At 39.3% G+C, this 27,904-nt stretch overlaps 1 long non-coding RNA gene across 1 annotated transcript; it reads right to left on the bottom strand.

Annotated features, from left to right (window-relative positions):
- Positions 1–70: 70 nt before the first annotated feature.
- Positions 71–27,904, bottom strand: LOC122239486. The gene is made up of 4 exons (XR_006218679.1): positions 27,862–27,904; positions 27,191–27,321; positions 3,219–3,301; positions 71–799 (listed from the first exon to the last, which is right to left on the bottom strand). It is a non-coding gene; the product is annotated as an uncharacterized LOC122239486 (long non-coding RNA).

Below are 27,904 nucleotides of genomic sequence, written 5' to 3'. Positions count from 1 at the left end.
TAAAAATCAATCAATAAATATAAATGACAATGTTTTGCACTCTGTAGGGTGCTTATACAAATCCCAGATTCTTTAGAGACGATGCATTTTCGTGGTTAATTCTCTGAATCAATAAGAACACAGATGCTTCTTTCTTCTTATTTAGTTTGGTTGCATAGTACTTGAAGCATTTTAAATTTCTTTCCTCTCTTGGTCAGTGGGATAATACTTCCTCTCTTAAGTACTAAGCAGTGATGGCACATTCATTCCAGCAAATTGAGAGATGGCTGGTAAACTTGAAATTTTACATAAAGCAGGCATTTCTTGAATTCAACTTGTCCTTACATTTTATGTCAATGAAACTAAGTCTTCTTTGGAGATGTCTGTCAAAAAGTATGTTAACCATCTTAATGTTCCTAATGATGATTCTGTGGCAATGTAAGATACTATTGCCATCAGCCTAAACTGCTTTTGAATCAACAAAGATTCATTAGAGATACCTTTGTCATTGTGGCAACTCTTATTATTCCAACTCTTTCGGAACTGGTCATCTTAGATATAGGAGCTTCAGTTAATGCAAAGATCCCAATCCTTACCATATGGGACAGCTAGGATTTTCTTATAGCCCCTGTTTTCTAGAGAAAAACAGAACCCAAAGACATAGACACGTGCACATTTTCATTTGCCTTTCCTTCTCAGTTTTTGGGCATCACCGGGGGCAGGTAAGTAGTCACTTCTTTGCATTCACGTGTATGCACAGACATTTTCTATAATCGTCCATCTTGGTTCCTTGCTTCAGCATTCGATATTTCTCAAAGACCTGGAATTCAAAACTCATATGTTGACATAGTTAAGTGGTTAATCAAAAAAAATAAAAATAAAAAAAACTCTCAAACTTCTGAATCCTCCTTCTCTTTCTTTGATTCATTTGCTCATTCACTGCCTCGTCTTGAAATAGCAATAGCTATTTCTTATATTTTAAGAAAGATATTGTGCTCCACAAAGATTATAGCCAGATAATGAATATGGCCAAGAAAAAAAAAAAAAGGAGAAAATGTGTTCACATGGATCCATGTAAAACAAGAATGACATCTGGATGCCATAAAGTAGATTTCTCATCTGCTGGTAAAACGTCTCCTGGTTTTTCTATTATGGAGCCATAAAGTAAGAGATGTTGTTAAAACCCACCCATACTCCAGAGGAACTCTGTCTAGGTCTATGCTTAACCTGCTTGAAGTGAAATATTAACAAGAACAGAAGGTTTGGTATTCCCAGTGCTGAAAATTCTGAGTAGTGATAAGTCATGGTCACTATTAATCACGAAAGGGTGTTTCTTTCCATATGGAATAAATTCTAAGGAATTTTTTTTTTTTTTATTTTCGAGACTGGTGAATTATACGAGAATAAAAGAAAAAAAATCTTCTAAGATTCCAAGTAATCTGAAAAATCCATTTATGTGACAGCATAACAACTGATCAAAGCTTTCTTCCCCTCCGAGGCTCTGTTCATTTTTGGTCAATGCCTACATCTTGAGATGTCTGAGGACTCCAAGGTGTCATCCTGAGACAGTGATCTGCACCTGATTTTGCACTTAAGAAGCTGACTTGATGTACACAAGCATATTCTACATATTCTGCTGTGAGCACACATGGAGTCATTCTACTTGTAGTTAATGCCTATGGGAAATGATCATTCTAAGGCAGGAAGTCTGTCCATGCTTCTGTGCTGGTGTTTACATTATTGCCTCAGCTTGAAATGTTCTCCATCCTCCAATTCTCAATGTATTGAAATGTTTTAAGTTTAACTCAAATACCACCTCCTCTCTGGAGTTCTCCTTTACTGCCCACACTTAGAATGAATTGTTCCTCATTCTCTACACTCCCCACAACACATTATCTGTCCTTCTAGTTTGCTCCTATCTACCCTTCCTTTTCTTATAGTTAATTCCATACCTATGTTTCCTTTTCTCTGGCAGAAATTCATAAATGTTTCTGAGAGTCCCAGATAAAACAGGACAGATAAAAAAAGTAGGACTTGGTTTGAACCAAATTATTTTGGCTCTGATATCTAAGTTATGTTTTGTTTAAGAAGATTAAAAAATACCAAAACTCTAGTCTAAGAACTCTCTTTTGATTTCACATCCAGAATTTTCCAGGGAAACATTTTTCATGTCTCCGGACCTTACTTTGTTTTCAGGCTGTAATGGGGACGCTGTGAAGATCAAAAATACAAAACCTTGACTTTAAGAGTTGCCCATAGCTCAGAAATAAAACAGGGATTCTGTATATGCACCAAAGAAAACCAAAGACAAGACTCTAACCCAAAGGCCAGCAATTTAGAGATGCTTGTTTTATTCTAGTCCTCTGGCTACGACAGAGAAAAGCTTCCTATCCCCGGCATTCCCCATAATGAATTCCTCCTACAAGTGTGGAACAGGCTGTTGGCTCAAAATCAACTCTTCACAAAACGAGACTCCGATCCAACTACAAGAAACAGCACCCAGAAGATAAACATACCACAAACAATACTTAAGTGCTCTTTCATATTACAAACATCAAAAAGGTAGGACTATCCAAAACCTAGAGTGGAAAAAGAAGCAAAGACCAACTTGCCATCACCTTTTCCTCACGTCCCCAGGATTTTCACTTTTCCCAGAATTTTTTTCAAATAATTTGTTTGTATTCTTAAAACGGAAAGTTAAAGCGAAATTTTACATGGAGTTGGTTCATGAGACATATTATCCTTATCTGTGTGGTTGCTGGTCTTATAATACTAGATAATACTAGAATACTATACTAGAATACAAGAATATAGTATCAGGCCACAAAATATGAGATGCACAAGTACATACATCTTCCCTATGGACAAAACCTGTTATTTTTCTTAATAACTGCTTTAGAAATAAAAACAATCTTTACATAGTTTTAATTCAACTCTTAACCTTCAATGGTCCTGTATTCAAGGTAAAAGTGACCAGATGGCTAATGTGGGAGTTGTGAGGCAATTTTAGGACTATCTGCAGGTAAAAAAACCAGGACTCTACTTCCCAATCCTGCCCACCCCCTCCAATTTTCTAGGATAATGGAAGAGAGAAAAGCAAGGAATAAGTCAAGTCTTGAGACCATTCAGGAAAAACTCTGACATCAGGCACTGCTTAGAATTACTCAAATACCTTTAACAGGTGGCCCCGGACCCTAGACTTGTGAAAAAGTCACAAGAGGCATGGGATCCTTTGTTACCTGCCAGCACAGGCTGTTTCCTGAGGAGAACAAGGCAGGCAGCCAGGTCGCGCTGAGTCAGCTGTGTCCAGGTGCAACAGTCCCTAGAAGAGGGTTAAGCATCCTGGGATTCAGTAGACAGTCGTACCACAACAGAAGGTTATTGGGGTGCAAGGGATCCAAACTCTAAGGCTCATAATCAGAGTGATTTGATTCGCTTTACTTCCTAATGTCTCCCTCCCATTTCCTTCTCCTTCTTAAGCATCTGTTAGGACACTGCTAGAACTGAAAATGCAGTACTGTTTCCTATAGCTTCTTCTGCAGGGAGAAATCTGTTATCCTACACACTATGTTGACTTTCTTATCTTTCTTTGAAGTCCCAGAGAATACGTAAAGAACATGTTTCACTTTGTTATCCTTCTGGGAGTTTTTTGTTGTTAAAGTATTTGCAGTTATCAGGACAAAGGTCCCTTCCCCTTCAAAAAACCAGGTGATTAACTGTTGCACCTTTCATTGGGGCATATCAATCAGTAGTAAAGGACTTGGGGCACCTGGGTGGCTCAGGCGGTTAAGCATCCAACTCTTGATTTCAGCTCAGGTCATGAACTCATGGTTTGTGAGTTGGAGCCCTACCCTGGGCTGGCAGCACAGAGCATGCTGGGGATTTTCTCTCCCTCTCTCTGCCCTTCCCCCAACTCATGCTCATGAGTGCACCTGCACACATGAGAGCCCGTGCAGGTGTGTGTGTGTGTGTTTCTCTCTCTGTCTCTCAAAATAAATAAATCAAACTTTTTTTAAACAAGGAGTGCAGGACTTACGGAAGGTAGAAAATGCATAAACTGGGGTTCTGAAAATCCCTGTTAGAGGGCAATTCAGTGTCAGGGAAGAAGGATATGAGGGGCCACAAAAACCTGAGGCTTCAGATGGCAGGAAGGACAGGTTGGGGAGAGAAATCTTAGAATTACTTAAGAATGTGTTTACAGCTTCCACTAAATAGCAGGAGAAATTAATATTTATTTTCTAAATAGCAGTTTAAGATAAAAAATCATTGTCCCAAAAGGTAGTTCATAAAATAGCAGGGGAACTGACAGTTCTGTATGTATGTAAAAGAAAACACTAGCACAGATCAGTGAAATAATTTCAATGTCTAAGTGTTTTATGCAGCACCCATTCCCAGTGCCTTTAAACATTTATCTTACTGGGTGAATCCATAATTAATGAGGAGTAAGTTTATCAAGTAGATTTTTAGGGGTGCCTGGGCAGCCCAGTCGGTTAAGCATTGGACTTCGGCTCAGGTCATGATTTCACCGTTCGTGAGTTCAAGCCCTGCATCGGGCTCTGTGCTGACAGCTCGAGCCTAGAGCCTGCTTTGGATTCTGTGTCTCCCTCTCTCACTACCCCTTGCCCACTCACACTCTGTCTCTCTCTCTGTCTCTGTCTCTCTCAAAAATAAATAAACATTTTTAAAAATTAAAAAAACCCAAGATTTTTAATAGTCAAAATCATTGATTACAGTGCAGCCACATTCACTGCCCACCTAACTACACACAGAAGCACAGAGGTGAGAAAAGGGAGAAGAGAGAGAGCAAAGGCACCAAGGAAGGGGATCTGAGAGGACCTGAGTCCTCAGGCTCAGCTTATTTCCCACTCCCACCTTTGAGAGCAGAATGCTGGTTATCCTGAGACACGAGCTCAGTCTGCCACAGCCTTTGTCATCTCCAATGGTCTCTGATCCAAATAACATTATTCACGGTTCTGGGAAAGTTACCTTCTACTCGGGGGTAATTTATCTCTCCACCAACGAAAGTAGGGATTTTAAAAAAATCACCTACTCGCTCCAGTTCTTGACCAAATTTCTCCTCCGCCTCCTACTTGTTTAACCAACTTCAAGTCCCCTGCTTGAAAGACAAGCGGCGCAAGCGTGGGGACTGGCAGGTGGGTGCGTGCGTGCGTGCGTGCCTGCGTGCGTATGACGTATGTCCAGGTTAGATACTTAGTCTTTGCAAACTGGCCACACCGCTGCCAAATGTCAGTGTTTAGACAGCCTCTAAAGCAAACTGTGGGGCGAATATAGAGCATGTCATCTACACCCTGTGGTGAATTAATTAGAAATATCTGACACAATCTCCATAATTGTAGAGGATAAGGTCACTTAACAAATAAAGAGCCTGAGTAAGACTACTGAAAAGATGTCAGATCTCTCAAGATTAACACATTAAACTCAACTGCAATTTTAATTGAAATTGAAATACCAATAGGACATTTTTTTTTAATATTTGATGTGACAAAATTATTCTAAAATATACCCGGGAGAGGGGAACTATCAAAGTATCCAAGAAATAAGCTTTAAATAATAAAATGAAGATAAAAGTAGCAACGAGCAGAGAGAAATCGTTGGAGTTATTAAACCATATTATAAAACAAATAACTGAAACTGTAGTAGAAGCCTAAGAATAAAAAGATGAATAGAACAAAATATGAAGTTTAGAAACAAATTCAAATACATATAAAACATGGTTTATGAAAGAAAGGGTCTCATGTCAAATAATAGTGAAATATTTAGGGGCTACGCTAAATATAAAAGGAGGGTATTAACGTCTTTCCTCATGACAGAGACCAAATTAAATTCCAGATGTACTCAAGAACTAAATATGAGTAGTAACACCATTTTAAAAATCTGGTGGAAAAAATTATCAACATTTTTCTGATCTTGGGGCATAATAGTTATGAATAAGTAAATATTTTATGAGTAGAACCAATAAAATGCAATACTGATAGATTTGACTACCTAAAAAGCAAACTTCTTAATGCCAAAAATGCCTTCAACAAAATTTAAAACTTAATTAAAATTAAAACATAATTTAAAAATTAAAAGTGGAAAACTCACACACACAAATAGTAATGTAATAGAAATTCATGGCAAGAAAAAAAATTTTCTTTAATTATACAGCACTTAGAAATCAGCAATAAAAACAACAAAAATAAAGACCTAAAAATATGTTCAATAAAATGTTATAAATAATATAATAAAACAGACAATTCAGAGAAGAAAAACATGACTGAATAGCAACTGCATTCTTACACTTCTTAATAAAATATTTAGATATAGGTAAGAAAATACTGCATTTTGCCTACCACACTGGCAATTATTGAAACTAAGCGTGATAGTTATTGTGCAAGGAAATGAGAGGCTTAATCTATTACTGGTAAAAGGTATAAATATTTCTTACTTTCTAGGAGGACAAAATGACAAAATGTATCCAAAGTCTTAAATATGTGCATACTCTTTTAATCACAAACTCCTCTGAGAAAATTAAAGACATTTTCTAAGATTTATGGAGTGGATATTAATCGCATGTTATTTATAGTTCAAAAATGGAAAACAATAAAAAGATTAAAGTAAATATTATAAAGCTACTTAAAATGATGCCACAGAATAATAGTGGTATGAAAAAAAGTTCATAATATATGGCTAAGTGTAAAAAGTATATTTTAAAATAATACGGTTTTCATTTTGTAAAATCACACACACATGCACACATGTGTGCACACAAACACACAACTAACTAGGAGATTATACCTCAAAATGCTACCAGTTATTACCATCGAATGGTGGGATTACAAGTAATTTTCATTTTCTTTCCCAAGCTTTTATGTGTTTATAAAACATGAAGAATTTTATGTAGATTTAAGGTGATGATTTTTTTTTTCATTGAGGAAAATGTTATTAAAATAGTAAAGATAAAGAGTAAGGTAATTAAAGTGGAATGAAGTATTTTAGCTATGTCTCTAAAGAGGGGTTTCTTTTCAAGACCAAAAGATAGTCTTACAGTTTTTGAACTATATCCTTCTTAAATTCAAGCACCAAGACACAGTTGGGTAGAAAAAGTTGCTGCCAATCTTTGATTTTAATTTAGTTGCTGGAAATCTGCACTTGAACACCCGGGAAAACAGACAACTGTGTATTAGTGGATTTACTTTGTCTTGTGTACTATGCCTAAGTTGCTTCTGTTTAGCTATTGGAAAGTTACTGGTAGGAGCAGAGGGAGGTTTAGAATTTAACAATGTCAACAGTATTTTTAAAAATTCTCTGCTTTATCTTCCCCCAAGGAGATGAGGAGAAAAAAAAAACCCAAAAACGAAACCTTGGCGGCTCCAGGGCATTTTCTATAACTAGACATATATAACTCCCCTGGAATGGAATGGATATTTAATCCATTTTCCTTTCCTGTGCTTTTAGTCTACTGTAGCATCCAACTCTTAAAGCATTTCTACAGCTAGTTGTCAGCAATGGCACCAGACTTACACTGGCCTAGAATGGCCTGTGGGGTGGTGAAGCAATGGCCCTCAGCTCCCAATCACTCCTCCACTTAGAAACAGATCAAGAAATATCCCCAGAGGTCCTAGGATTCTTTGCGAGCCATGTGATCTGGGGCAGGCCACTTAACCTCCGCAAGCCTCAATTCCTCATCTGAAAAAGAGGGATAGTAATGCCAAACTTACCAAGTTCCAATAAGGAATAAATTTTACAAAAAGGGTAAAAATGGATTGGGGGAAAAAGCCATACAAATGTTCTGCCATTTCGGTGCCACACTGAAAAAGCCATTGGTTCCAGCAGAATGAGATTTGAGTCTTCATTGGGGTGAGATGTTGCCAGCACTCTCAGGGGTTAGACAGTTGTGGGGTGACCTTTCTGCTTGATGATTGCAGCCACTGAATGGTGTTGACAAAGGGCATAGGAAAAGAATGCTTCTTACCAAAACCAAACTCCAAGTAAATTGAGAAGGAGAGCAATCCATGCCTCTGGTCTAATCCTTTAAAATCTTCTCTTTCAGAGAAATCATTTATGGCAGAAAAGTTTAAGTCAATTCTTTTATTCTCAACTGTACCACAAGAAAAATGTTGTGTTTTTCCATCAGCCATTTTCCTGGTAATTCTGTCTCCTCTCGCATTTGACCTCTTGTTGTGGGTGTTACCTGAAATTCTGCCCTCCCTCCTCCCCATGTTCACTTCACTATTAACTTACTCCACCCCTTTATACTTGTGCAGAGCAAACAGCAGTCCTAGTTAACGTGAGATGCTCGTAATCATCTCCACCAAAGAAAAATAAGAAAAGTAAGTGTGGGGTGGGGGGAGTGCTTTAAGGAGATGTTCTAGGGAGTTGCCCATTTGGGAGACTGCCTCTATCACTTCAGGAGGTTTTTTAACAAATGTCTGATCAATGGATCCAAAATACTAAATCTCTCAGATTATTAAAATTATCTGCTATTAATGAAAACAAAAGGCAAATCCTACAGGAACATGTTCACAGTGTTCCAAATGGCTACTACCAAAAAATACACCCTTTCTTACTCCAAATGCTTTCTTTCACTAACATTTTTCCAAAGAAAGGAGAAGAATCAAAATTCAGCCATCTGTTTTGTTCAAATACATTTAAACCCAGCAACATTTATTAAACATTTATTAGACACACAGCATGAGCCTAGTCAATACAGTGGATGTGTAAGGACTAGGGCTCAAAACATAGGCTTTGGTGTTTGGTTTTCAATCTGGTTTCCATCACTGACTAGAGTTGCTGTAACAAATGACCACAAACTGGGTGGCTTCAAACAACATAAATTATTCTCTCACACTTCTGGAGGCCAGAAATCTGAAATCAAGGTATCGGCAGGGTTGGTTGCTTCTGGAGGCTGAGGAGAAATCCATTCCATGCCTTTCTCCTAGCTTCTGGTGGTAGCCAGCAATCTTTGATGTTGCTGGTTTTGTAGACATGTCACTCCAGTCTCCACCTCCATCTTCATATGGCCATCTCTGTGTGTGTCACAAATCTTCCTCTGCTTTCTTCCATAAGGAGACCTATCATTGGATTTAGGGCCCACCCTAAATCCAGGATGACCTCATCTCAAGATCCTTACCTTAATGATATCTGCAAAGACCCTATTTCTAAGTAAGGTCACATTCACAAGGACTGGGGGTTAGGGCGTGAACATGTCCTTTGGGGACCACTATTCAACCCACTATATCGGCTGTCACCTTGGGCAAGTTATATAAACTTTAAGCCTACATTCTCTTGACAATAAGTAAGAATACTCACTATAACACTGTAGAATAATAATCAAGATTAAATACGGTAATGTTTATGAACTGCTTAGTGTATTGCTTAGTTTAGAGTAAACACTCAGTAATTATTGGCTGCTGAAGTTACAAGTAGTGCCATCATTTCACTACTAAGCACCCTGCGGGATTCAGAAATGACAAAGCACAAATCTTTCTCCCTAGAGTCTTATAAACTGAGAAGCGTGGATGCACATTGATTCCAGACCTTGCTTTGACTGGCTTTTTGTAAGTCACAAAGTCCTCGATATTATTAAACACACAGTTGCCTCAGCCCCCTGAGATTACAGCGGGCAGACTATAGGTTGATTCCTCAGGTGTCGATATGAAGACTGGCCTCTTTTTCTTTCCAAATCACCATGGTCTCCCATTCTATCTTCTAGAACCTCCCGAGGGAATAGCAAGTAAAAAAGATGTTGTTCTTCTGGGATTTGAGAGGATGCTCGTTCTGAAGTTTTCCACACTGACAAATGAAGCATCACTTAAAACCCCTGGTCAGAAAGGCCACCTATGTGACACTCTGCAGAGACAGCCACAGGCAAAAACTCTCCAATAATCCAATAATCTCCTCGCTGTGGTTTCCTATTGCTCTTTTATAATTTGGCATATTGGAATGAATGCAGGTGCAATCTAAAGACTATATGCACAACTTATTCTTCTCACAATGTCAGCCACCACCAATAGAACTCAGCATTGTCACAAAATGAGAAGAAATTTCAAAGGAATCAGTTGGCAACACACGGAATATTAATGAATAGAGTATCCATCAGAGTTAGGCATTCAGAAACACACACACACACACACACACACACACACACACACACACACACAGATGAGAAGAACTGAGTGCAACAAAAACTTCTCACAGTACTATGGCTCTCAGTTACTGAAAAAAACCCCTGTGATTATTTTCAGTTGAATTTCCACCTTAGTTTTATAGTTTGTTTGTTTACCTATGGAACACAAATGCCTAGCAGAAAAGTACAAGTTTCACCCAAATCATTTAATGAGATATACATCCCCAAATAACTGGTTGGTAAGAGAGTCCCAAACCTTCATTCCATTTACTTAGTAGTTTCACATATTTAGTCAAAATAGTCAAACAGATTTGTGTATAGACATGACCATTAACATATATGTTAGTTAATTTTAATCCAAACCTTTGAGGATTAATTTAGATGAACCCTAATGAAAAGGGTAATAATACCAGTTTAACAAAACAAGGAGTATGAACTGGGTAGGGAGGAAGTTTTCTGTTTGTTTAATTCTTAAGCAACAAGAACAGAAGTGAACAAACATCTAAGAAGACCATGCTGATGCACTGTGAGCTTTTTAAAATTTTATAGTAAAAGATCTTAGGAAGAAAAGAAAAATATTGTAATGCCTAAGATCCAAGGACATGAAGAGAAGATCATAAACCATTGCTTTGTTCAGGTTTAGATACATCACTTTTTGTGTGTGAAGTCTGCCCTATTTGGAGCTGACAGGGTGAATTAGGGGGCCTACTGGTCTGGTGATTACATGACCCTATGCAAAATGCAGATGGCAAAAGAAATCATTCCCCATATGCCCTGACTTGGATCATCCTCTGTGCTCTCTGCAGAAAGGGATTACTCTATCCAACTCTGTGGTCAGTGGTAAAATTGTTTGTTGAGCTATCCCAAATTACAGAGCCTGGCCTATTGATGAATTGATGACTCAAGGGGTTAAACACACTATTTGGTGTTTTCTTGCCAGGGAAAAGAAAATTAATGCTGAATTCAGATGGGCACATTATGGAAACTGAAATCTAAGATGGTAATAGAATGAGTGACTCCAACCCTGGAGTGACAGAATCATGAAATACAAGAAGAAATGACATTCTGGGAATCCAACTACACAGCCAGAAATGGACTTGTCACAACTTATATGTGTGAGGCCAACATTCGCCCTGGTGCTTAAGGAGAAAGAAAACCTTGGCTATATGTTCCCTTTTGGAAAGTCACCCCAGCTTCACAGACATAGTTGTCCACTACTAAATCTTTTTGTAGAAAATAAAGCAGAAAAGGATCACTGCATTGACTTCTAATTAAATGCTAAATGCATACCCAGAACCAAACAAAGTTGCATGCAGCATTTAAAACATTCAAAAAATAAACACTAAGCCATTTAACATACTTTTTCAAGGTGTTGGCCTTTTGGAAATCTTAGGGAATGTTATTATGAAAATCCAAATCAGAAGCATATGTAGCATCCACCTTTTTTTTTTTTTTTTTTTTTTTTTTTTTTTTTTTTACCAGACTCAGAAGATGCCCAGAATCTTTGAAGAGCACAATAGCAGAGAGGACTGGGCAGTGGAATGCAAAATGAAGTGGTTCTGCTCGTTCATGGGTCTGGGGTCTATGAAAAGGGCAGAAGATGATAGATGATGAAGGCACCAACTTTCTTCTCTGTCTTATCACATCCAAACTACCTGCTAGGTTTTAAGTTTGGTGTACAAACATCAATTTCGTTCTCCAGGAAATTCTGCCATCAGGAGCACTCCACACCTCCACTTGGAACTTCAGAAGATCACAGGTTTGCCACAGATACTTTAAATATCCCAAAAGGTGTAATGTCTTAGAAGTGCAAAGTCTAGGCTACCATGTATCAGTCTATTTCTCACGTCCAGTTTCACCAGAGAGTCCTATTGACCTTTCCCCCATCATTTCCAAGATGAGTAAAGTTGGAGAAAATTATTCCTTTGGGGGCCCTGGCAAATTAAGGGAAAAAAAATAATTAGGAGTTAAGTGAAATATCTGTAGAAAGGATAAAGGACATGAAGTACTTCACTACCAGAGATTTAAACTTTTCCAGAGATCAGTAGATCCCCAAATGAAATCCAAATCCAAGGCTACTTGACAATTCCATTTTAAAAATGTGATGACGGTTTACATCTTTGTCCACACTGAACATATGCCTTTTTGTTTCAAGGACTTTTTAGAAGAGAAGAGTGACACAAAATGCAACACCGACAAGGAATGAAAATTGCTTTGGACACTGCACTTTGGACATCCAAACCCAAGAGATGCCAGGCTCTGACACTCCATATTTCTTTCTTTGATCTGACTCTTCAAACGCAATCCATGTACTGGCAAATTTCCCTAGTGTCCCTGGTAAGCTTCAAAGTAAACCACTCGTTGGCCCCAGTATCTCTGCATTGGCTTTCCCCCATTGTTTTTATGTATGAAAAAGAAAGGAAAAAAAGAAAAGAAAAGAAAACGCAGTGGGCATTTTACATGTGGTTTTCATATTGTCCCTTAATCATTCAGTTTGAAAGTAAATGGAAGAAGAATGAGAAGTTAAAGTACTTGGGTTGGGGTGAGAGCTTCAGACTCCTAGAAGCCAACATTAACGTGTAGAGCATTTAATATAGTTCTGGAACATCTGCAAGGCAGCTGTCTTATGTAGACCTGGTTCACAATAACCTTTCATTACATGTCACCACAGAATGAGAAACAGACATGTGGGTGTTGGTGGTGTGTGTGTGTGTGCGCGCGTGCACGTGCACGTGCATGCATACGCACATGTGTAATTTGTAGGAAATCTAACTGATGTGGTTTTAAATGAAAACAATGACAAGTAATTTGAACCTGTTTTAAAAATATGGTTATGAATACTCACCAGGGATATGCTGAGTAATTATTGAACTAATGACTCAAGAATGTTGTTTTTTTTCTATATACGTTGAAAAACAGAAACTCAGTCAATTGTCTTTAAGGCAACATAAAAGAACGACATGATTCAAGTATTCAACCAAGTTGGAAAAGCTCAGCTTACCAGAAGGAGGAGCCTTTCTGCATGCCTGCTTAGGGTCACATGGAACATCTCAACAACTTTTCTCTCCCTCAGTCTTGTTCTCACTGTGAGCAGAGGCTCTCCACTCAAGAGCATATCTTGTGCTTTCATCCCTAAGTTCAAGCTGGTAGCCATTGAACTTGGCCACTTTTCCTGGTTCTTTCTTGCTGATCACATGGCAAAGACAGTGCCCCATATACCCTCCCTCTGCTTCTAGAATGATCAGAACCTTTCTTTAACTGTGTTCTGTGGACATTTTCTGTGAGAGTTCATTCTTATTCTGTGAGAAGAGAATATCATAGTCTGAGAAGTGTGGGAAATACCATATGAAACAAGATTCCTTACTACGGGACTTCTCAAAGCCTTTAATTTCCCAATGCATGTTATGCATCCAGGAGGGATAAAGCAGGTTTGGTCCAGTTGGATCTCTCCCTGGGGGTCAGACAACACTTTTAAAACTCATAAAATCATCTTGTGCTTATTTTTTCCTACCACTCAAAATATTTGAAAGTTTGAGTCAGCCCTTCATAATGATAGGGCAGTGAATTTTATTCACCTCTGTAAAGCATCCTTCATCCTCTACTTAAAGGACATTATGGAAAAAATGAGAAGAAAGCAGTTCACCTACTTTTGAGGAATCTGAAATACGAATCCTTGATCCATTTCTGAAAATGTGCAATTCATTGCTATTTTGTTCATGATGATTCTTTTGGAGATTATTGTTATTTTTCTTTTATTCTTTTTTTTTATTCAACTGCTATTACTTGCTGTTATTAAAAAAGTAAGAAAAATGTCTTTTGAAGGCTTCCCATTATCAGCTATGTCAAGAATGGCAGGGCATACCTAAGCAATGTCACCAAAATAAAAAGGAGAGATACAAATTTACTAAATACTTAGACTATGAGTCAATCAGGATTTGAGTGCCTTGAGTTCAACTAAGCAGGAATGGAAATGACTAAAATTGAGGACATCAGGCTACTGATAGTAAATTACAGCTGGAAGTGAAATTAAACTCTTAAATTTAAGGTTTTTAACATTTGTTTTTGAGTGTGTGTGTGTGTGTGTGTGTGTGTGTGCTATTGTGTAAAGGGCATAGGTTCGGAGGTAAGGCTTTCAGTGGATAAAGAACCAAACAAGCTGGAAAATTTTAGTAAAAGAAATGGAGAGTGGAAAGTGCATCCAGATGGAAAAATAGAAAATTAAAATTAAATTTAAAAACAACCTAAGGGATCCAAAGGTCTGCAAAAGGAATATTCTATGACTGGAGAACATGTTTAAGACATACGTAACTTCATCACTATGCAGATTGTACAATATTTCTTATGCAGCCCAATAAATGTGCCCAAAGATAGCATTTTAAGCTACACAGAAAATACCAAAGCCCAGACATATTTCAATGCCAGTCCCTGAGCAGGCTGGCCTTATGGCAAGATATTCTGGAATACCTGGTTGGCTGGCAGACTTTCCTTGACTGCAGGATTTTGGATCTCTTCAAACATTTATTTCAGCTTCTCTGATCCTTTCATATGGTAAAGAAGCAATCACAGAATACTGGCTTTATTTTTTGAAGCACTGGTTTTGATCCACCTCAGAGGAAATGGGGTGGGGGGGAGTAATGGGAGGAGGGAAGGAGAATAATGTGTTTCACAGCTTCAAATCAAACTCTTGGAAAAATGTCCAGAAAGCAATTCAAAATGAAAATATTTATTTTCTGGCTAAATAGCCAGTAGCTTTTTATTGCAAAATGGAAACAAACAGTGATGCTCATTTTACTAAAAAAGGGCAATCTACAAATAACCCAAATCCCAAAATAAAGGTATTGCCCAACAGCCTATGACATGATTCACTAAGGTCTTGACTTCAGTTTCCTCAATGGTTACGGCACATAGATTGAAGTGGGCTGGGGTTGTGGTTGATAAAGAGTCTCAGATATTCTGAGTCTACACCATAGAAGGCCATGGCCAGTAGATCTGTGCCTTTCACTTTGTTTATTGGACAGATTCCCTCTCTCCCTTATAGTACCCTAGGATGCTAAAACCCATGTGCAAACCATGTACAGTGACAATAACAGCAGAAAGTCACTGGGTCAGTTTCTATGAAACTGTTCTGTTTAACGGCCAATAGCTTACAAAAAAAAGACAGAGTGACAAATAAATACAAAGTCAATAAGATTTACAATAAGGAGATAGGAGTTGGCCAAGAGAAAGATAGGAATGATAATAGTATTCACTCATTCATTCATTTGATGATGTATTGAATACCTACTGCACTGAGTACTGCAAATACAAAAAGAAGTAAAAAGTGATCACTTGGTGAGGAAGAAAGGAGTCAACAGATAGATTATTCAAAATGCTCATGTGTAAACACTGATACCTTACATCCAAATAGCAATTTAAAGGTTTCAGAGCCTTTCAGCCATATTGTCTCACTTGGTCCTTCAGATATAAATCAGGCAGGCAATATATGAGAATACAAAGTCAGTAAGGTTAAATTTCTTTCCAAACCTTTGCTGGTAAGGATGAGAATTGAAATTTGAGCACTGGTCTTTTTTAACACCCTCTATCTGTGTAGAAAACTAAAAGTAGGTTAGTAAGAAGTCTTTTCAGGTTTAACCACTCCAGAAATAGCTGTCTCTCTAGATCCCATTATCTATAAGTTCTCTCTTGTTCATAAAGCTAAGCTGTAATGAATGGAATGATCCCAGACTATCTTAACTATACACTGGATGAAAGACTTTCTCAGAGCAAGCATATTGCCATGAGGAATTGGTCACAGTGAGTAGTATTAAAAATCCCATAAAGAATTCAGAAATCTAAATCATGAATGCTGTCCACTAATCCATCCACTGAAGTCATATTTACTTTATGTTCCAAGTGCTCTTCCAGGCACAAGGGCTACAAAGTGATGAAGAAGATAGTCAAACTGTCTACTTCCATGAGGAGGAAACGATAATCAAGGCAACAAATGAGTAAGGTAGTTGCCATTACTGTAAGTGTTTTGAAAGACAATATACTGAGGTGATATGATGAAAAGTGGGGATGGGGAGGGCAGGATGTTAGATCAGACGGTGAGGGAAGGCCTTGCTGAGAAACTGACATTTGAGCTGAGATATGAAGCTTCCAGCCTATAATCTGGGGCAGAGCACTTTAGCCAGAAGGGGCAGCAAGGGCAAAGTCTTAGACTGGGAATGAGCTGAACATACTGCATGGCAAGTAAGGGGTACCCGGTCCAAGACAAGGTTAGAGGCCAGCTCTGCTAGGGCCCTGATGACTGTGGTAAACAGATGGGATTTTTCCTAAGTGCAATGGGAATCCATTAGAGAATTTTAATTAGAAGAATAAAGTTATCTAATTTCAGCAAGTTGATTGTGCTATGAATCCCAGAACCTCCAAATATAGGAAAAGATGCTCTTTAGGAAGCAGCTGGCTTATTATCTGCCTGATAAATGGAAATGTGTCTGAATAACTTGCACAAGCAAGGGGGGTTGTTCACAGGTGCCACTCTGATGATAGAGCCTTGCTATTTATTTGTGGATCCCGGAGGTTTACAGTGTGGTCCTTATATAAAAGATTTCAGGCAACTGTGAAGATTAAGTCTAAGGGTAGCCATCCTGGGCTCAGTCTGGCATTTATCACAGTCACAGTTACAGAGGCAAATTTATGAAGCTAAGTTAACACACAGCAGGAGCATCCAGGCATTGTTGCTGGAATTGCCTCTTCCATGTTGTCTCCCAGGAAACAGCTTCGGTGACCCAATCCTTTTCTCCATTTCTAATTTCCGCCATCAATGGCTAGTGATTATCTAAATGGGATTTCTCAAGTATGTCTTCAGTGTACTGAGGATGAAATAGCAGGCATAAAGCATTTTTTAAGCATGAACTACCTTCTGTATAATAATCAACTATCTCACTCATTCAGCCTGTCATCTGTTACCCATAAGCAGTTCCATATGCATTCATTTGTATTTGAGATACAAGACTGTTCAGCCGTAGCATCCATTTGGTAACAGCAGGCACATGTTTCAAACATGCTTAATGTTATTGCCCTATAATGTCTGGCCACAGAGCATTCCTTTCTAGGGTACAATGCTCTTTGTGAATACCACCTCATTAATCCTGGGAGAGGCAGTGACAATCACTCTCCCCACATTTTACCAGTAAGAAAACAGAACCACTGAGAGATTCAGAGTGAGCCAAGATGATGTGCAACTACTTAATGGCAGGCTGGTGGATGAATTCCTGGTTCTACTTGAGGTGATGCCTTTACATCCTGCCCCACCCACCTTAGATCAACATGTCAAGCACTAACAGATTAACTACCTAATATCCATCCTTAATCTTTAGATCCTGGAGCTGTTCAACCCTCCAGAGTCTGTTCAAGGCACTACCATTTCAGAAACTCCTTTCTTTATCAGGCAGGTTTCACTGCGTTGAGGCTTGAGCTCTAGTTTCCAACCACATTCACAAATAATAGGCACAGTCATGGAGGCTCTGAATTCAAGGCTATGGACTCTCTTCAGCATTTTTGTGGCTGTCTTGGACACTCCCAGGACTCTGGATGGACCAGGCATGTTGACTTAGCATAAGTCTCAGCTTTTTAAAACTATTCAAAACAGCCCTGTAAAACTTAGAATTGGCCCATGACTTGGGTTATTTTAATTAATGTTGGGTTTTTAGTGAGTTCTGTTTGTTAGCGTTTTGCAATTCTAGAATTCCGTTACTTTATGTCTCAAAATGAAGTTAAATTTTAAGAGATTCTTTCCAGTCTTGAATGTCCTAAATATTACGTTGATGTCTGTGGTGCCAAATTTTTAGCGTGACTTTTTTCAGGTTTTGATGAAGCTCATGATGACAGCTATCTTTTGTAGCTTGTGGAAAAGCAAAAGAAATACACACAGAAGACATCTGATCTGAAATTATTTGGTGGGTGACTATGAATCTGATATCTGTGAGAAGAAAGCCACTTTCATGTATATTCCAATTATCTTCAGGTTGTTTTTTCCATCATTTTGTAGCATTACCATATCTCTAACACCACCGGTGATTTTTTTTTTTTCAGTAAGAGAAACAGTTAGAAATCTCTATGTTGAACAAAAGTGATGAAAACCAACGAATCAGTCAAATCAATCTCCCTCTTGTTCTTCTCTAGTCCTTAAGAAATAAATATCTACGGCATTTCTCAATCTACCCAACCATTTGGGCTTATGAACAGACAAAAAAAAACATTTGTCCCTTATCACAGAAGTCCTGTTCGCATTGTTCCAAAGCCACAGGCATATCCTTATTTGAGTGTTCCATTTTTATAGCATTAATCATTGAGCTACAAAAGAACCACTTGATGGGGGCGCCTGGGTGGCTCTGTCGGTTGAGCGTCCGACTTCGGCTCAGGTCATGATCCCACGGCTCGTGGGTTCGAGCTCCGCGTTGGGCTCTGTGCTGACAGCTCAGAGCCTGGAGCCTGCTTCTGCTTCTGTGTCTCCCTCTCTCTCTGCCCCTAACCCACTCACATTCTGTCTCTCTCTCAAAAATAAATAAACACTACAAAAAATTAAAAAAAAAAAAAAGGACCAGTTGATGCTACTGCCTGAATTCTAGTACTTCAATGCTGTGCACAAATACTTACAAATGTTCGACCCTTTGCATGTACATTACTCTTTGAAAATACTTAGGATAGTCTTAAGCTAAGGAAGGAGTAGACAGAGGTGAGATGACCTTGATGTAGTCTCATACATGTGCTTGTTCATAGCAAAATAGAAACAATAAAATTGGACTCTATACCCAGGTCTTGTTTCTTCCAGAACCTTTGAACTTGTTAGCTCCAGACTTACTAGCTGCCTGTCATGTTGCCTAGAGCACAGAATGACCATGACGAATACATGTTGACCTTCTTAGAAGTCTCTTCAGGGGAGGCCGGCTAACTGTGTTCAGGAAAAGGATTCATTTGAGGATGCAGGAATCCTCTCTCTCTCTTTACATTTTCCTGTTCCCATTCTACTTTCCACAAAACATTCAGGGTGTTCAGAGGGCTGAGTGTTAAAGGTGGTCATGCTCAGGCCTAGCTTTATTCCCAGATAATAAAGGGGGTTCCTAAAAGCATTTATTCTACCAGATTCTTAACACTTAAGATTCATAAAAATGGAACAAAATCTTATATCCACACTGCGTAATGAGTCTTAAAATGTGACTTCCTTGGAAAAAGGAAATCTGTGATTTAAAGTCAAACAAAAATGTAAGTAGCTAATATCAGAGATAATGGGAATTGGGGTCAGAAAATCTGAGTTCAAGCCTCACTCTACCATTTTCCAGGTGTGTGAATCTGGACAGGTTATGTGTCCTGTATCTTTAGGTTCTTTGCAAAAAATACAAAAGAGTAATCTCAGAGATTTTACCAGAATTAAAAAGAAGATGAAATTCATGCATTACTAACCTAATCAGTGTTGCCAAATTCAATAATCAATTTTTAGTTTTCATTTACTACATCTACTAATAGCATTTGATATCGTTGGCCCCCTCCTCAATCTTGAAATAGTTTATTTGACCTCCTGGAAACCACAGTCTCCTGGGTTATTGTTGTTTTACTTCAACTGGTTGATTCTCCTCAATCCCCTCTGCTGCTTCCTCCTTGTCTTTCTGGCATCTTAACGTTTGAGTGCTCCAGGGCTCTGGAAAAGGGATGCCCAGCACAGGCAGGTTTCCAGAAGCTAAAGTCAAGCTTCTAAAGCCTCAGAACCAGCAATGGGTCAAAATCAGCTCAGGAGCATGTAGAAGAGTTGGCTGTCCTGTGGAGAGGAAGACACTCTGCCCATACGTAGATGCATGCTGAGCTCCAAAGGTGAAAGGAGTGAAGTGTGCCCATATGGCCTAAATTATCTGGAATATTTCTCAGCCTAGACAGTCTGACCCACATGGACAAGTATCTTAGATTTGACCTTCATTAAATTAGGAGGACTTACATGCATGTTACTTCTTCAGCTTGGAACCAACAACAACAACAAAAACAATAACAATAACAACAACACATCTCAAAGATTCTTTTACCAAAAGGATTTATGTCAAATTTGCGGACTAAAAATTTGGGAAATGAGTTTGGAATTGGAGTGGTAGCCTGGGCAAGAGGGTGAAGGCAGTTCAATCTGAAGGCTCCTAAATGCATATGTTTCTTGAGGTAGGGCAATAAAGTTTGGACACAAAGAAAATGTGTGTTGGGCAGCAGAAATAGAGGCGGGGCAGTAGCTGGTTTAGGTACTAGGTTTCTAATCAAAACATATCAATTCTTCTCGTACATTGTCCTTTTACTCCGTCTTCCAGGAAGAGCTCAACTGTACAAGTTTAAAACATTCCCAGGAAGCATTACCTCCATTTTAAATTCCAGATAAATAAAGTACAAGAAAGTAACAGGTCCAACAACAATAAGGAAACTAACACTCCACTTACTTCGTGCCTAACACTTGCATGTGATTTACGCATGCTGTCTCCATTGATTCCCATCATAACAGGTACACATTAATATGACTCCCATTTTATAATTAAGAAATCAAGGTTCAGAGAATAGTTAAGTCACTTGCCCAAGGTTGCTCGGCAAGCAGTAGAACCAAGATGCCAACAGGCAACCTGATTCCATGGCCCACAGTCTTGCTTCTACAATGCTGCTCTGTGTCCTCACTGGCTGAAGCAGAGTTGCAACATGATCCCTGCCAGCTAGTCTTGCCATTGCCATGATGACAAGTATCCTTCATTTAAACATATATGAACACTGCAAAGGGACAGATAATATCATTCTGTTAAAGGTGTGTCAATTATGATGAAGCAATTGTCCCTTTTAGCATTTTCATTGCCACAAATCACACATCATGTAACTATTACTAAGCTAATCCCATCAAAGCCTATTAAAGACCTGGCATTTCATCACTAAACTGTCTCCAAGTATGTCTCCAATAATTTACACCTTGTTCTAGGGCTGCATTTAACATATGCAACTATAAGGAATGGATACGATGCAAACTGTCCTTAAATCTCTATAACACAACCAAACAAAACATCAACTTGACTGAGGGCTCCGGGACATTGGTTAAGAGCTATTGCCATTTGTTTTTGTGCTACAAAGATTAATAGCTAAAGTGCTCACCACCACAAGAGAACAAAAATATGCACCAGCTGCTCAGCTTTGCCTAAGCCCATGGGCTCAAGATGAAAAGAATTAGACCAAGTATTACAGTAATCAGGCCTCCAGCAAGCAAAAGGCTGGCTCAACATTAAAAAGGTCCCACTTTTTAATGAGCCACTGAGGGTGGCTCAGTCGGTTGGACGTCTGACTTCAGCTCAGGTCATGATCTCACAGTTTGTGAATTCGAGCCCCAAGTCGGGCTCTGTGCTGGCAACTCAGAGCCTGGAGCCTGCCTTGATTTCTGTGTCTCCCTCTCTCTCTGCTATTCCCTACTCATGCTCTGTCTCTCTCACCTTCAAAAAGAATCAAAATATTAAGAAATACATTTTTAAAAAAATAATAATAAAAAAAAAAAGAAGATACCGCTAAGGGGCCATAAACCTTCATGCTCTTGGTGATTGGACTTTGGGTATGGAAACGTTTTGTAAGACAGTAGTCATATGTAACCAGCTGGGAAATGCTGTTAACTTCTCCTTTTACTGTGTTTGAACTTCACTGTTGATTCTTACCTCTGAATTTGCTCTCCTTTCCTCTAAGCATTTCTTGTTCCCTCCTCTCCATACTCAAAAATACGGACCTAATTTATCCCCCTCTAAGCCATCTGCAAATTATTCACCACCCCCTAATGTAACAGAATACACTCATGCACACACACACACACACACACATGCAAGAGGCACTCACAAACCCATGCTTGCACTCAGGTTTCATCTTCACTTGGCATTCCTCCTACAGACAGAATGCTATATTCTCATGGTGAGAGGACACTGTGAGAAGGTTATTAAGACCAATTATGAGTGGAAGACACTAATTTGCCCATGTTTGCTTCCTTAAGTGTTCTCAGTGTGCTGCAGGTGGGTTCTGCCTCCTGCTTTGGCATAAGCTCTTAAAGGATGAAGAATAGTGCTTTCATTTCTCTTACAAAGTAAAGTCATCTTTACTTTGTATGACCTAGCGAGCATCCAGCACAAAATAAATATTTTTATCTGTCTGTTGAGAAATGAGGAAAGGGATGACCAGGCCAAGGTTCAGCTTCTCCCTTGTGCCTACCAAATCCTCTCCTGGTTCTTCTACTCAGCCATGCTTCTGCTTCCCAGAACCACAGCTCCAAGTCCATCTACAAGGAAGGTGGCATTAAAACATATAGGTGACAGTAGGTCACACTGTTCCATGTTGCCCCAGACCCATGGTGAGGCAGTAGAGGGCACTATGGATTCATGCCTACGACATTCTCAAGTAAACACATAGGAAAGAGGAAGTGGTCAAGTCTTTCAGGTTTCTACTTTGTAGTTAGTGTCTTGTCCATTCCTATTGCTGCCATGTTGTCTTCTTTTAATAGCCTTTCCATGGGTTTTGTTTTCCTTGACTACATCAAAGCTTTTCAAAAGCTAATAATAATTATTGCAATTGTTGCAAAAGATTCAATAAGTCAGATTATTTTGAAAACAATGGTCACCAAAGCCAGAAGTTGGGGAGCAGTCCTTGACTTCTAGATTTAATTGGCTACCAGGTCCTGAATATTACATTTCCACATTCTCTCTCAGATTCACTGCTTTTTAGTCAGGACAGAAGCACACCCCTGAGCAAGAGTGCCCGGCTGAGGAAACTGATGAGGCTGAAATCCAGTCGATCACTGCTGTAGGTCACGTGCCTCTTCATCTGCCCAGAGGAAGGGCTGTCTTTTGCTGCTATGTAAAATGCTCCTGCATGGACCAGCAGAGACCTGCTCTAACCATGCTGACTGTAACTACCCTGTGCCCAACTCTTATCATTTTCACACTGACCATTGTGATAGTCTCCGAACACCTCTGGGATCGATCTAAATTGAGTACATGCACACACACACACACAAACATACACATTCATATATTCCTAACAGGAAAAATTATACACAAATTTACAAATACATCATCACCAAAATTCGAAGAAACAACATAAATTGGATGTAACCAGAATGCTCTTTTGCTGAAATTGATCCTTTTCTTTAGGGTACAGAATTAACATCTATGTTGCAGGATCTTTCTAGTTTGGTGTTAAACAGGCCATGTGTTATATGATGATTCAATATCCAACCATTTTTCCTCTATTAAAAGACCTGAAAACTGTGAAATCACTTGGCCTTTATTAAATTTACCTCTGTTCCTACCTTATTATGTGGCAACTAAGGTAATACTACTGAGAAGCAAAAGGATCTTATGTTCAAATGTCTACTTGGACTTAAATAAATATCATGTTAGCACTCAAGTAATAAAATAATCATCCAAGTAATCCAAAAATCACATTAGCTAGTTTTTAAAATAGAGCCCAAAAGGGACAGACCATTGTTACATCTGAATTTTTATGTCAAATGACACCAAGTTAAAATTCAACTCTGCCTCTACAGATTTTAATATTAGGTGGCTATAAAAGGACTCAAGTTAAAAAAAAAAATTTAATGTTTACTGTTTTTGAAGGAGAGAGAGAGAGAGAGAGAGAGAGAGAGAGAAAGCAGGGGAGGGCAGAGGAGGGGCAGAGAGAGAGGGAGACACGGAATCCGAAGCAGCCTCCAGGCTCCGAGCTGTCAGCACAGAGCCCGACAGTTGGGCTCGACTCACGGTGAGATCATTACCTGAGCTGAAGTTGGATGCTTAACCGACTGAGCCACCCAGGTGCCCCCAAAAGGACTCAAGTTTAGAAAACAGTATTTCTCATCCCACAGCTTTAGGCTCTCCTATCAGTACATAAGGGAGGGGACATATTCTCAATGGGAAATAAGTAACTATTATTTTTTCCCACTGAACTATAATTGTTAATAGAAAATATTAAATGTCATGTAAAAACAAAATAATCTTACTGCTGTTGTTGGGATATTCAAGTGGAACTTCAGCAAACTACAGCCTGGGGGCTAAATCCTTTCTGTGCCTTTTTGTTTGTTTGTTTTTTGTTTTTTTGCTTCTTTTGTACTGCCAGAGAGCTAAGAATAGTTTTCACATTATTTACGGCTTGTAAAAAGGAAAAAATGAAGAATAAACAACAGAGGTGGTATTGTAGTTCACAAAGGCTAAAATATTTGCTATTCAGTGCTGCAGAGAAAAAACTTTCCACCTCCTGAACTAGACAACACACTAATAAAGAAGATTGCTAATGAGATTGCATAGAAGTAACTAGTGTTTCTGTAAATTCATTGTTAAGAAGTAGTCATCAGAAATAAGATGAAAGGAGAAATTTTACCATCCACAATGGTTTCTTATTCTGGATCTCTACATAGTAAGTGTTCATCAGTGAATGTCTATATAGAACATCTTATGTCCAGTCAAGTCTAGTGTGTGTAACTGGCCTGGATCTGATCAGACCAATGACTTCATTTTGCTCACAGCCTCCCTCCTGAACTGCTTGCTTCTATCCAACTCCAATTCCATTACCCAAATGGTTACCGAGGGCTAGTCCTATGAGGCCTTGATTTCCCCTCCAATGACTGTGTTGCCTTACTCCAGATCTGCTGCTCAACACCACTTCTCTGGCTCTGATCTCACTCCCACTTGCAATCACTCTTGATTATGCTGCTTCCGAACAAACCACTCATGGTCTCACTGAGACTAGCCCATTCTTATGTGATTGTTCTTGCACTGTACAATGCAGCTGACAAGCACCCATACTTGTATAAAGCCAGGCCTCGTGTCACCCAGTGACTTGGAAATCGAACACTCAACAGGTGATGCCCGGCTAGGAAGCCAGGCAAACTGGCTCGATCAGTACAAAACCTTATTTACTTTGTGTTTGGTTTTTTTGCTCCCATTTGGCTAATTCATTTGATGGGAGGCTTGGGGTTCTTTTTAGGTTGAAATTGGAAAAGATGATATTAATTTGGGGGATTAATTCCTGAATACTCAGGAACACAGGAATTCTCAGGCAATCTGAGGCAGTGTCTCTTAACTGAGAGCCAAGGACCCCCCTCATAATGTTTCACAGTATTTAGTCCAGCTCAGTTGAATCAGAATTCTCTTGGGTGCTTATAAAAATTCAGAATCTAGGACCAACTCCTTAGTATCTAATTAATTAGAATTTCTGAGAATGGAGTCCAAGTATTGTTCTTACGTGTAGTGAATTTTCAAAACCAATCCATGGCATTCAGAGGATTTTTTTTTTTTTACCCACTGAAATCATTTGCAAAAATTCTCTGTGATGGCTCATATTGTATTTTTGTAAAATGATCATATGACCCATCGTAAAACTCTCAAAGCAGTTCATGGATCAAAATGATAAAAACCATTGGTTTTAAAAAGAAATACGGTTGATTTAGAATACCAAGCTTAAATTTCTCACAGAGCTATTTCTTGGACAACTGACAAATCCTAGAAAGCCAATTTTTGTCCTTGCTCATGGTCCGGGCAGCTCTTCACAGATGCAAGCAGCTTAGACCCCCAACATTTCCATTTTACCCAGAGAAGCAGCTTCGGTATCTTTCCTTTGAGATCAGATTTCCTCTAGGATGCACCTGGAGTCTGACCTTACTACTTTCTATTCTAAAATCATTTGCATTTAGTGAAACATTGTCCACAGGGGGGGCCACAGAGTTCCTCATAGAATACAACAGGCCCCATCAACTTCTAACACATATAAGAAAACACAGCTGGGTGGGGAAAGTGATTGCTCAGATCTCACTCTCCTTCATCAGGATGCTCACTTTACCTCTTTGTTTCAGTTCCTCTTCAGTGAAGAGGATTTTTTTTTTTTTTTTTAACCATCTTGGGATTCTGTGCCCAATTCCAGTGTGTGGGCTTTTTTTCTATACCATCAAGCAATTCTTGGACACCAGCTGGGTGTCCCACAATTCAACTCAACTCTGACACTACCTGGAAATAGTGTCAGAACCTACAGGACTGCCCAGTCCCCCACAGTAGATGCCAGTCACAAGTCCAATTTGTTAGCTGTGCTCTGACCAAAAGGCTTCTGATCAGAAGCCTCATTGGGCTTGATTAATTTGCTAACAACACTCATTGAGTTTGATTAATTTGCTAGAGTAACTCACCAAACTCAAAGAAAGATTACTTACTAGATTACAGGTTTATTATAAAAGGATACAACTCCGGAGTCACCTGGGTGGCTCAGTCGGTTAAGTGTCCAACTTCGGCTCAGGTCATGATTTCACCGTTCATGAGTTCGAGCCTCGCATCAGGCTCTGTGCTGACCGCTCAGAGCCTGGAGCCTGCTTCAGATTCTGTGTCTGCCTCTCTCTCTCTCTCACTCACACCCTCCCCCACTCACACTCTGTCTCTCTCTCTCTCTCAAAAAACGAATAAACTTAAAAAAAATTTTTTTTAATTAAAAAAAAAAAAAGGATATAACTCTGGAGCAGCCAGATGGAGGAGATTCGCAGGGCAAGGTATGTGGGAAGGCAGGGCTTCCATGACCTCTCCAGGCACCCTGCTCTCCCTGCCTCTCCACAGATGTACCAACCCAGAAACTCTGTGAACCCTGCCCCTTTGGATTTTTATGAAGGCTTCATTACACAGGCACGATTGGTTAAATCCTTCGCCATCGGTGATTAAACTCAATCCCTAGCCCCTTGCCCCTCATTGGAGGGGCAAATAATACACAGTTGGTTTCCCTGGCAACTGGCACCCTCCTCTGGAAGTCGTTTCATTAACATAACAAAAGACACCTTTATGCCTCTCCTCCCCAGGGCAGCTCCTAGAGTTTTAGGAGCTCTGTGCCAGGAATCTGGCGGAAGACTGAAACTATATTTCTTATTTTAAATCACAGTATCACCCATCCTTAGTCTACTTACCTCCCAAAGTCTAACAACAATAACAATATGAAAGTGAGAAAGGTGGAGACTGTTAGTGGCCAACTAACTCCTTCATTTTATCAAGGAAGATATCAAAACTCAGAGAGCTCAAAGGACCTATGAAAAGTTCTTACCTTGGTAAAACTGCATGGAGTATCCCTCATGCTACCTAACTGACCCCTCAAGATTCTCCAGGGAGAGACGTGCCAGCTGCTTTTAGTAGATCCTTTGGCTCTTAGTCCAATGCTCTTTTCATTTCACCAACCTGGCTCAAAAAAAGGAATGATAAAAATGAAATCTCTTTGAAAAAAAACAAAGGGAATTATCATTATAACGCACTATTATGACTATCTCACTCACGATTCTGAATATGATTTTTTTGTTGGCAAACGGAAACAAAGACTCATTAGCCACATGGTGTAATAAACAGAACACCAGGCTAGTGATCAGAACTTCCCTGGAGGTGCCCATTTCCTGACAGCAAAGGAGCCTTTGGTAAGCCTGTCCTAAATGGAAATCCTTTCAGTCATTCATGAATGCAATTATCTAATCTTTTCAAACTTGATTTTTTAGGGGTGCCTGGGTGGTTCAGTCAGTTGAGCGTCTGACTTTTGCTCAGGTCATAATCTCAAGGTTTGTGAGTTCCAGCCCTGCATCAGGCTCTTTGCTGTCAGCACAGAGCCTGCTTCAGATTCTTCTCGCTCTCTCTCTCTCTCTCTCAATCTCTCTCTCTCTCTGCCCCTCCTCCAATCTCTCTCTCTTCCTTTCTCAAAAATAAGTAAGCATTAAAACAAATGCTGGGCACCTGTGTGGCTCAGTTGGTTAAGGGTCGGACTTCGGCTCAGGTC

The sequence above is a fragment of the Panthera tigris genome, chromosome B3 (assembly GCF_018350195.1).
Source record: "Panthera tigris isolate Pti1 chromosome B3, P.tigris_Pti1_mat1.1, whole genome shotgun sequence".
Classification (NCBI taxonomy): Eukaryota; Metazoa; Chordata; class Mammalia; order Carnivora; family Felidae; genus Panthera; species Panthera tigris.
This window is presented reverse-complemented; position numbering and strand designations above follow the sequence as displayed.